This window comes from Rutidosis leptorrhynchoides, chromosome 2 (genome assembly GCF_046630445.1).
Source record: "Rutidosis leptorrhynchoides isolate AG116_Rl617_1_P2 chromosome 2, CSIRO_AGI_Rlap_v1, whole genome shotgun sequence".
Taxonomy (NCBI): Eukaryota; Viridiplantae; Streptophyta; class Magnoliopsida; order Asterales; family Asteraceae; genus Rutidosis; species Rutidosis leptorrhynchoides.
The window spans coordinates 629489376-629498069 of record NC_092334.1 but is presented as its reverse complement, the minus strand read 5'-3'; the positions used below and the strand labels follow the sequence as shown (position 1 = coordinate 629498069).

The window sequence follows — 8694 nt, the reverse complement described above, 5'->3', positions numbered from 1 at the left end:
ATACCCTTTGATCCAACGGTCCTTAATCATCTACTAAAAATATTAGCTAATAAATCAATTTTAAATACTCTGCATACCTAAAATACCCTTCTTATAACTTCAATCTAATTAAATAGAAAAATAGGGGATACCAAATACGAAATACCTGCAGGATACCTAATCCCTTCTTCATCCATTATTATCTTCAATAGTTCTTCATACCTTATGATGGATCTTCAATTCCATCATAAGGTATGAAGAACTATTAATCATATAAATTTCATCATACGAATAACTAATTGGTTGCTGACAATTGTTCAATTGACACATTAATTGTTTAGTTCATCTGACAAACCCTAAATCTTTAGGGATTGCTTTCTAGACGATGATTCAGTGTTTAATCACCAACTTTTTGAGTCTGTGGAGTGACAAGGTATGCATACTTATTAACCAGTTTACTTTGAGCATACTCAAAATTAATTGTTTGTTGTTATATTGGTTGCTATAATGCATGAAGATTAAGGATTATTGATGATGATGTTAAGAATTGTATATATTAGAATTGTTCATGTTAATTATAATTGTAATTCATAATATAGAATGTATGAATGTGTAAATTTTGAGAGGTAATAACATCGAATAGAAAAGAAAATAGAAAAGATTCATGAGACGTTTACGTAACAAGTCGCTTGAAGTAATTAATACAATATCGTCAACGTAGAGCAATATGTAAGCCATGTTAAAACAAAGTTTGTATATCTTGATGTGGATGCTTGATTGGAAAACATTTAATTTGAATATAAATTGCGTATCTATGAGTAGTTATTGGGTAAATAATAATTACAAAATTTTATTATGTTATTTAAACACACTTGATGATCTTGTTGCATCAAATACATATTGACAATACATGTTTGTAATATCTATTACGTGATGGGAACCTTCCTTTCCACAGGCAGATTGTATGTTTATTTCATATGCGAATCTTATCTGTGAACAGTGTCAAGCAGCCCAGTGGGTCATGGCGACGAAAATCAAAGAATCTGTTTTGAGTACAACTTTGTAAGTCATATAATTGCTCGATCCATAGAACTTATTGAGCATGAATGTTTAGTAGATGTCATCTATATCAATATGGGTTGTTCGTTAGATGTTGTGGTTAACAAGGGAGCTGGGTCAGCTCACTTCTTTTCAAACCAATGTGAATGAAAATGCGATACACAGAGTGTCTACCACGGTGGACGTTTCCAAAACCTATAAAGGTAATTTGTATGTTACTTATAAAACTTGAATATAGAGTTAGGTGTTTTGGCTAATCGGTCAAACCGGGTAATATGGGTCAAAACTAATTCGTATGCTGGTGACCACATTCAGCTTTCGATCAAAGATTTAAAATGCAGTCTTAAGTCGCATTTATATGCTTTATGATACTTTTATGTCATAAATCACATGTATTATCATTAATGAAGTAGAAGGTAAAGTTTGGTTTGTTAACTGAGTTTTCCTTGATATTTAGGACTGATAAAGGCCTTGACGATGAAATTGATTCTAGGTAAAATTAAAGTGTTTGAGATGAGAGTGTTTAAGAAGAAATGAAAGTGTTAGAGTCTTAGAGATGGAGCTTCTATCTTTGTAATTATGGAGCGTGTAATAGGTTTGGAAGGGTAAATTAGGGAGATTAACAAAATGAATTAATTTATTAGTAGATTTAATAACCCAAAAGGCATAGCAAGCTTTTTGGTTAGGGAGTGTTAGGTTTCATGTTTACATGTATGCACCCGTTGTACACTTGTACTTGGAAACCATCATGGTTATATGATGATTTAGTGATTATCAGTTAGCTACAGTTTACATTATGAAACAATGTGGATATTGATTGGTGCGATGATGTTTGCAGGTGGAGATAGTGACGGACCATCGTTTCTGCCAGACATATTGGTAAACATGTGAAGATCAGGTGAAGACGGTGCTATTGGTGTCATTCGAGAAGTACTTCTGGTATGTTGTTTTGACTTTATCCTACGTATACCCTTTTGAGAATTTTTACACCACAACAAAGGTCTGGCATTTCCGAAAAAGAAAGAGATGCACATTAACTACGTGGTCTTCGTGGTCTTGTCAATGTTAAAAAGAAGAAGAAAAAAAAAAACTACATGGTCTTCTTCCTCCGATTGTTGTCAATCACGATCTCCAGGTAATTAAATTAGTTTGCCTTCGTCTTAACATCCAATTTCGACTCATCTACCTGTCTAATCCAGTTTTTGACTAAAATAGCCATTGATGTGATCATCCCGTTTCAATATATACTTTTGTAAATAAATCAAAATAGGGGCCAATGTGTCGATAGTTCACTATTAATTTCACTATATTAGACAATATAATACAGGTTTATATTATATATTTATATATATACATATATATCTATATCTCTCTCTCTATATATATATATATATATATATATATATATATATATATATATATATATATATATATATATATAATATGATCACAACATATGTTTAATCTCATAGTGAGGTCCAAATCTTCGAGAGTTAACTCTGTACGCTTTGGGCGTTATAAATATGTTTTGGCATATGCTTTTATTTTAATTTAGGGTTATATGATTTGGTTGCTTAAGTTTAACGTTCTATGTTATGTTTTGAGATTTTAGGGAATAGGGTTAAATTGTGTGCGTGGTTACGTTACCTTGAATGCTCAAAGCCTCATCAGGTTGTTACCTTTTATAAGCAAAATGCCTTATTGCTATTTTGTTCAGTATTTTTTCAATAGAGATGGGAAATGGTACACTAACTATTACTCTATATATCTAAAAGATAAAGGGGAAGTGAATAGCGAAATCCACGAGTTTCACAAAATCACCACAAACTTTTATTTTTTACAAATCAACCACACTCTTTATACTACTTCACTTTATAGTTTTCATAAACTTATCACAAACTTTTCACATTTTATAATTTAACCATAAACATTTTCATTCATATAAATTCACCCCACAATTTTCACTAGCTAATAACTATTTATTAGTGGAGTCCACAAGCTTCACAAAATCACCACAAACTTTTATTTTTTACAATTCAACCACACTCTTTATAATACTTCACTTTATAGTTTTCATAAACTTATCACAAACTTTTCACATTTTATAATTTAACCATAAACCTTCTCATTCATATAAAATCACCACACAATTTTCACTAGCTAATAACTATTTATTATTATTATTATTATTATATTATTATTATTATTATTATTATTATTATTATTATTATTATATTATATTATATTATATTATATTATATTATACCTATATTCTAAAAGACATAGGGGAAATGAATAGCACCCGGGGTTATTTTCGACTTTTTTTTTTTCCCAAATTCAACCACAAACCACCCCACACTTTATCCAAAAAATCAAATCCACCCCCCAACCAGGGGATAAAGTGTCAATTAACCATTCTCATAAAAAATCTTAAACAAACTCCACCCAAATATTCAACGGGCCATATCTTCGCACTTGCAACGAGTTAAATTTTTCCGCCACCATCGTTTAACTCGAAATAATTTTAGGAACACAATGTCACTAGCTATACGCAAAACGGGCGCTTTTTAAGAAACGCTAAATATTTGGGGTACTTTTCATACACGTTAATTCCCCGTTAAAATTTTAAAAGTATACAACTCCATAGCGAAACGCGGAGATGCACATATATTGTTAATTTTAAATAACATTTAAATCTTTCACGGGTTATACCTTTTAGTTCGACTCGAGTTGCGCTTCAACAACATCATCGTTAGCCACAAAAAAATTTTCAAACTAAACGCAATGAAATACATTAAAAAACCGAACCCCGGCGCGAAGCGAGGGTTCGAACACTAGTTTGTCTCTAAAGGTGGAAATTTACTTATGAACACGTAACGTTTTATGTCACACGTGTCAAATTAAAAACTTGATCTAAAAGGGGATTGGGCAATTTTATGAGCAAGGTAAAACCGTCAATACAATTTCAGCAATTTGGTTACAGTTTTGTCTACGTTTTTATGGAAAAAAAATTATAGCAAAAGGTGTCGAATGTGTTTTTGAGGTCAGACATCCATCTATTTTAATTAATAGATTTAGGATTTATTTGAATTTTTGTGTGATCCCTGACTTACATCTCATTCCATTATTTTAGGTTCTTGGTGGTGTTAGCACAATATGAGGAGTTCATCTTAGGTCTTCAGATCATGAATTGAAACCTATGGTACCTTTACTTTTAATAGGTCATTTTGCATTTTAATAAGTTATGTGATTTCTGTGATCCCTCTTAACCATTTGTGTATAACATTTGCGGCTTTATTATAAATTACCAATAAAGAGGTTGTGTATAACATTTGCCCCAATTAATACTATTATTAGTTACTATTATTATATTTTGATCCTTCCATTTATCATTTCATTTAACATACGTTGATTGTTTCTATACATCTATACATCTATCTATCTATACATCTATATCTATACATCTATCTATCTATATCTATCTATCTATACTCTATACATATGTATAAATCGCTAAGATGAATCCAATGTGTCAGTTTCTAATTAACTCTTATTGACAATTGCTGATGTGTAATTATCTAATTAATCCAAATTAACACTAATTAATCACTTCAAATTCCACGTGGCCATCTCATTTGCTGAAGAAAATATTCACGCAAAAGACACAACTTTTATCTCTAGGCCGCTACAAACCCTAAACCATCTGCTACATCATCGTCATCATCATTGTCTACTTTTTCTCTGTTCAAGCAAGCTTCACATACACACTCCTCTAATCCGATTACTAGGGTTTATTGCTACTGGGTACTCAAATCAAAAGGATGATCTTCCTCATCTTAATCAACACTTTATCCCATTCCATTACTAAATCCGTTACGGGGATCAAAGAACAAGAGAATCGGTGCCTAGGTAATTATATATTAGGTCTAATATTTAATGCACTTTTTAGTCTGATTCTTCATGAGCGATGATGAATCAAATGTCATATGTTTGATTTTGACAGAACCTACGTTATTTTAAAACATTTGTTTCGAATCTATCAGTTTAAGCTCTTCAAAACGTAGTATTATGTCGAAATTTGTTACCTAATATCGAATTTTGTGTTTCTGTTGTAGTTTTGCAGTCACTTGGAACCATTTTCAATAATTAATTGGTTCATGTGCCATACAATAATCTGATTTACAGGTTTTGTTATACTTTTGAAAGGGTTTTATAAAGTTTTGTTACATTTGAATTCAAACATTGAACTTTATTAATTGGTTCTTGACGACTTATTTGTTAGTCTTTTATCTATCATGTAGGTTGAGAACTCGAAGCTCAAATATTACTATTGGATATTCAAGGTTGTTCGAATGGACGGTCAATTGTTTTCAGTCAATTGACTTCGTCTATCATGTCAACTTTGATTTCGGAACCTAAAAGGACAACTCAAATGGACACCGTATTTTAGTATATTGTTTTTCTAACATACTATCATCAATTAACTGTGAGTCCTTCTTTTACTTCAATAATAATAGTTCCAAGTATGTATGTCTATGATTGATGTTTGTTTTCTTTATTTTAGGCAAGAAGTTGGCAACGAGCATCCAAAAACACTTGCAGCATGTGAAATCGAGTACCATGTGTTGTCTTTTGACTCTCTGCTCGATCCGTCTGACACGCCCATATTGCCACACATAGTTTGCGCGTGTATAGGCTTTAGTTTGTGGTTCTTCAAGAATAAATTTGTTGTTTTATCAACCAAGAGTATACAATTCTATATGATGAGTGATAATCTCACTCCTTCCTAACACCCATTCAACAAGATAGAACTTTTTTTTTTTTTTACTTTTGTGTCACTTCTCAGACCGAGGAACATGCTTATTTGGGAATCGTGGATACGATGGGACTCTAAGCATTTTATTTCAACTTATTGTGACTATTCTTATGATTTTCAAACTATTTGATCTATTCTACTACATAAGCTGTCACACAATTTTTTTTTTTTTTTTTTTTTTTTAACTTTTAATTTGGTCAGGGGAAAATCAAAGAAGGACAGAACAGGATCAAGCGACATCAGAAGAATCCGGTAATACATGAACCCCACTTTGACTATGTTGATGATCCAAATAAGGGTAAATGTTGAAAGAATTGGCCTTAAGATTTCTTCATGTACAGTCACATACGGGAGAATATTGAAAGAAAGGGCAATGGCACGACTCCAGGCAAAACCTGGATAAAGCTACGGATCTTCATGTTCATGTTCAAGGGCACAACTCAAATAGGTTGTATGTACTCTAAACTTAACAACATTGCTTTTTTTTTTTTTTTAATTAATCATGAATAATTGGCTGATGATCTTTTGATTTTTGTTGTGTTTTTATCTAATCAATGATTGATTAGGTCTGTCATGAATAATTTTTTATTGTTTCATGACACTCTTTGCAATCTTATATTCTGATTTTGTTAAGTGTTGGTTTGTTCTAGCATGTCAAGATTATATTTGTAGTATAGCTTTTATTTTTTTTAAGATGTTAGTTTTTTGAATATGATTGATCTGCTTGGTTTTTACAACTCTTATATGCAAATGTTTAATGTCATACTCATGAATCATGTCATTTTTAAATTTAAAAATAGTATACAAACTATGAACCAGTAATATTTGAACGTTATATATTATGTTATTTTGAGTTTGCATATACTTTCCTACTTAAAAATGCTGCGATAGTGACAACACTTGATTACTTAAGTCAGACATGTGTGTATAAACTAAAGGTGTAGTGGTTAGTAGATAACTTGACTACTTAAGTCACACATATGTGTAAGAACCAAACGTGTAGTACTTAGTACATAACTCTATGTCAAGATTAATTTATGGATTAGGTCTAGGGTTGATCGGTTTGAGGTTGATATAATCTGTTTGGTGCATTTTTGAAACTGTAATAAGATCAGTTGTTGGACTATGGGATAAGTTGTGCAACATGATGCTATGTTGTAGCTCTTGACCCTTGATAGAATGTTACAAACGACTACAATTACGCTATTACATGATACATACGCTACTAAATTCATGTCTTTTCATTTATTCGTGTGTTTTATACAAGTTGACAAACTCAAATGGCTTCTGTTTGGGTCAGATTTACCACCAGGCTGATGTTAAGTAGGTATGGTTTTATCAGTTTGTTGTCATGGTTTAGAATGATTCGAGTTTGAATTGTTATTTCTTGGAAGACATTATTCGATACTTTTTATTTTATCTCGATAATGAATTTATTAACCACATCTTTTAACATTTTCAAATGAATCTAAACACGACAGAATATAAAACTTGTGCAATACTTTCACGTGTCAACTTCTAATTCACTCATGCTACATGTAATTAGCCTCGTGTTACCCAATAGATCACTGTTTGAAATTAAGTTCAACCCAAATGTATTTTACAACTATTTTTTTTATGCTTCCGTCCAATGAACAGGCTCATAACACTTCAACTCTATGAAGGCGGATTCCATAATGGTCAAAATATGAAATGGATGACGCAAGACTACTGACCAACTGATAAATGTAACTGTAAACCGGTACGCACATCATCTTCCAGTCCTTATTGCTTCATCATTAAAATGTTATTTTATATTTTTAACTTTAATCCGATCTACAGTTTATAGACGGTTTGGTTGAAAAACATGTGGGGCTTGGATAACTTATTTTTCGTAGACAATGGTAGAACCAGACAACCTTCAAACGAACTTCTGGTGAGTCAATAGTTCTTTGCTAACACCTTTAAATTTCATAATATGGTAGTCAATTTATGCTTATTACGATTTACTCATATAGCCTATATCTACATTTTTAGTCTCTATGGATGCTACTTGACAACAAATGCAGCAAAACTAGACCCTTTTGATGTCAATATTGAGCAATCCAATTACCTAGAAAGGCAATGCTCACTTACTTAAAAACATTCAACTAATGTAGTGTGTCTGATATGCTTTGAATGAAGTATCACCCTCTACCCTCTGCCCATGCACCCTAAATTGCCGGTGGCAAATTTTACTACAATATCTAAACAATTTCTCAAATGTTAGGTTGATTCGTTTATAATTTCAAATTGTATACCCGTACATGTGTTAGAAAATGAAATCTAGGTAGTAATGTTGACAAAAGTCTATCAAAAAGTTATTATCAGTTATATTATATTTTGCATATCTTTATTTTTGACACATGTTATTTGTAAAGGCAGATGGAGAATGAATCTGGTTTGTATGTGCTTTGCATTTTCCGGTAAACTTAATGCGGCAGCAACATGGAATGATATAATTGACAATGAATATTGAAAGCTACATTGTAATTGTATTCATTATTGACGTTTACAATACTAATTGTTTCAATACATTTACTTTCATTACAAATCAACAAATGTTATCAATAACTAAGTGTTTCTTAATTATAATTGTATACTGCTGCTACATAGTCTCAAAATAAACGTCTTCGAACGATATTTTTTAGAGTTGTCGTGCAACGCACGAGCTCTTAAATCTAGTTTGAATATAATGCCAAACACGTGTATAATAGTAAATGATTATGTGTACCGCGTTACTAATAAACTAATAGGGTGACACAAAATATTCATATATATGAGAAGAACTCAATTAATTTCTGAGTAATCTTTTAACAAAA

General features: G+C 31.5%; 1 long non-coding RNA gene across 11 annotated transcripts; it reads left to right on the top strand.

Moving 5' to 3' along the window:
* Positions 1 to 217: 217 nt before the first annotated feature.
* LOC139894627 (uncharacterized) lies at positions 218 to 8451 on the top strand. Of its 11 annotated transcripts, none has more exons than XR_011775113.1 (13): positions 218 to 412; positions 980 to 1041; positions 1130 to 1241; positions 1877 to 2173; positions 4172 to 4947; positions 5154 to 5223; positions 5340 to 5524; positions 5603 to 5952; positions 6056 to 6106; positions 6196 to 6305; positions 7493 to 7595; positions 7676 to 7769; positions 8254 to 8451. It is a non-coding gene; the product is annotated as an uncharacterized lncRNA (long non-coding RNA). The 11 variants fall into 11 exon arrangements; XR_011775119.1 differs by adding an exon at positions 7155 to 7181 and having other exon boundaries at positions 980 to 1241; XR_011775111.1 differs by having other exon boundaries at positions 219 to 412; positions 980 to 1241; positions 4172 to 4240; positions 4827 to 4947.
* Positions 8452 to 8694: the final 243 nt, after the last annotated feature.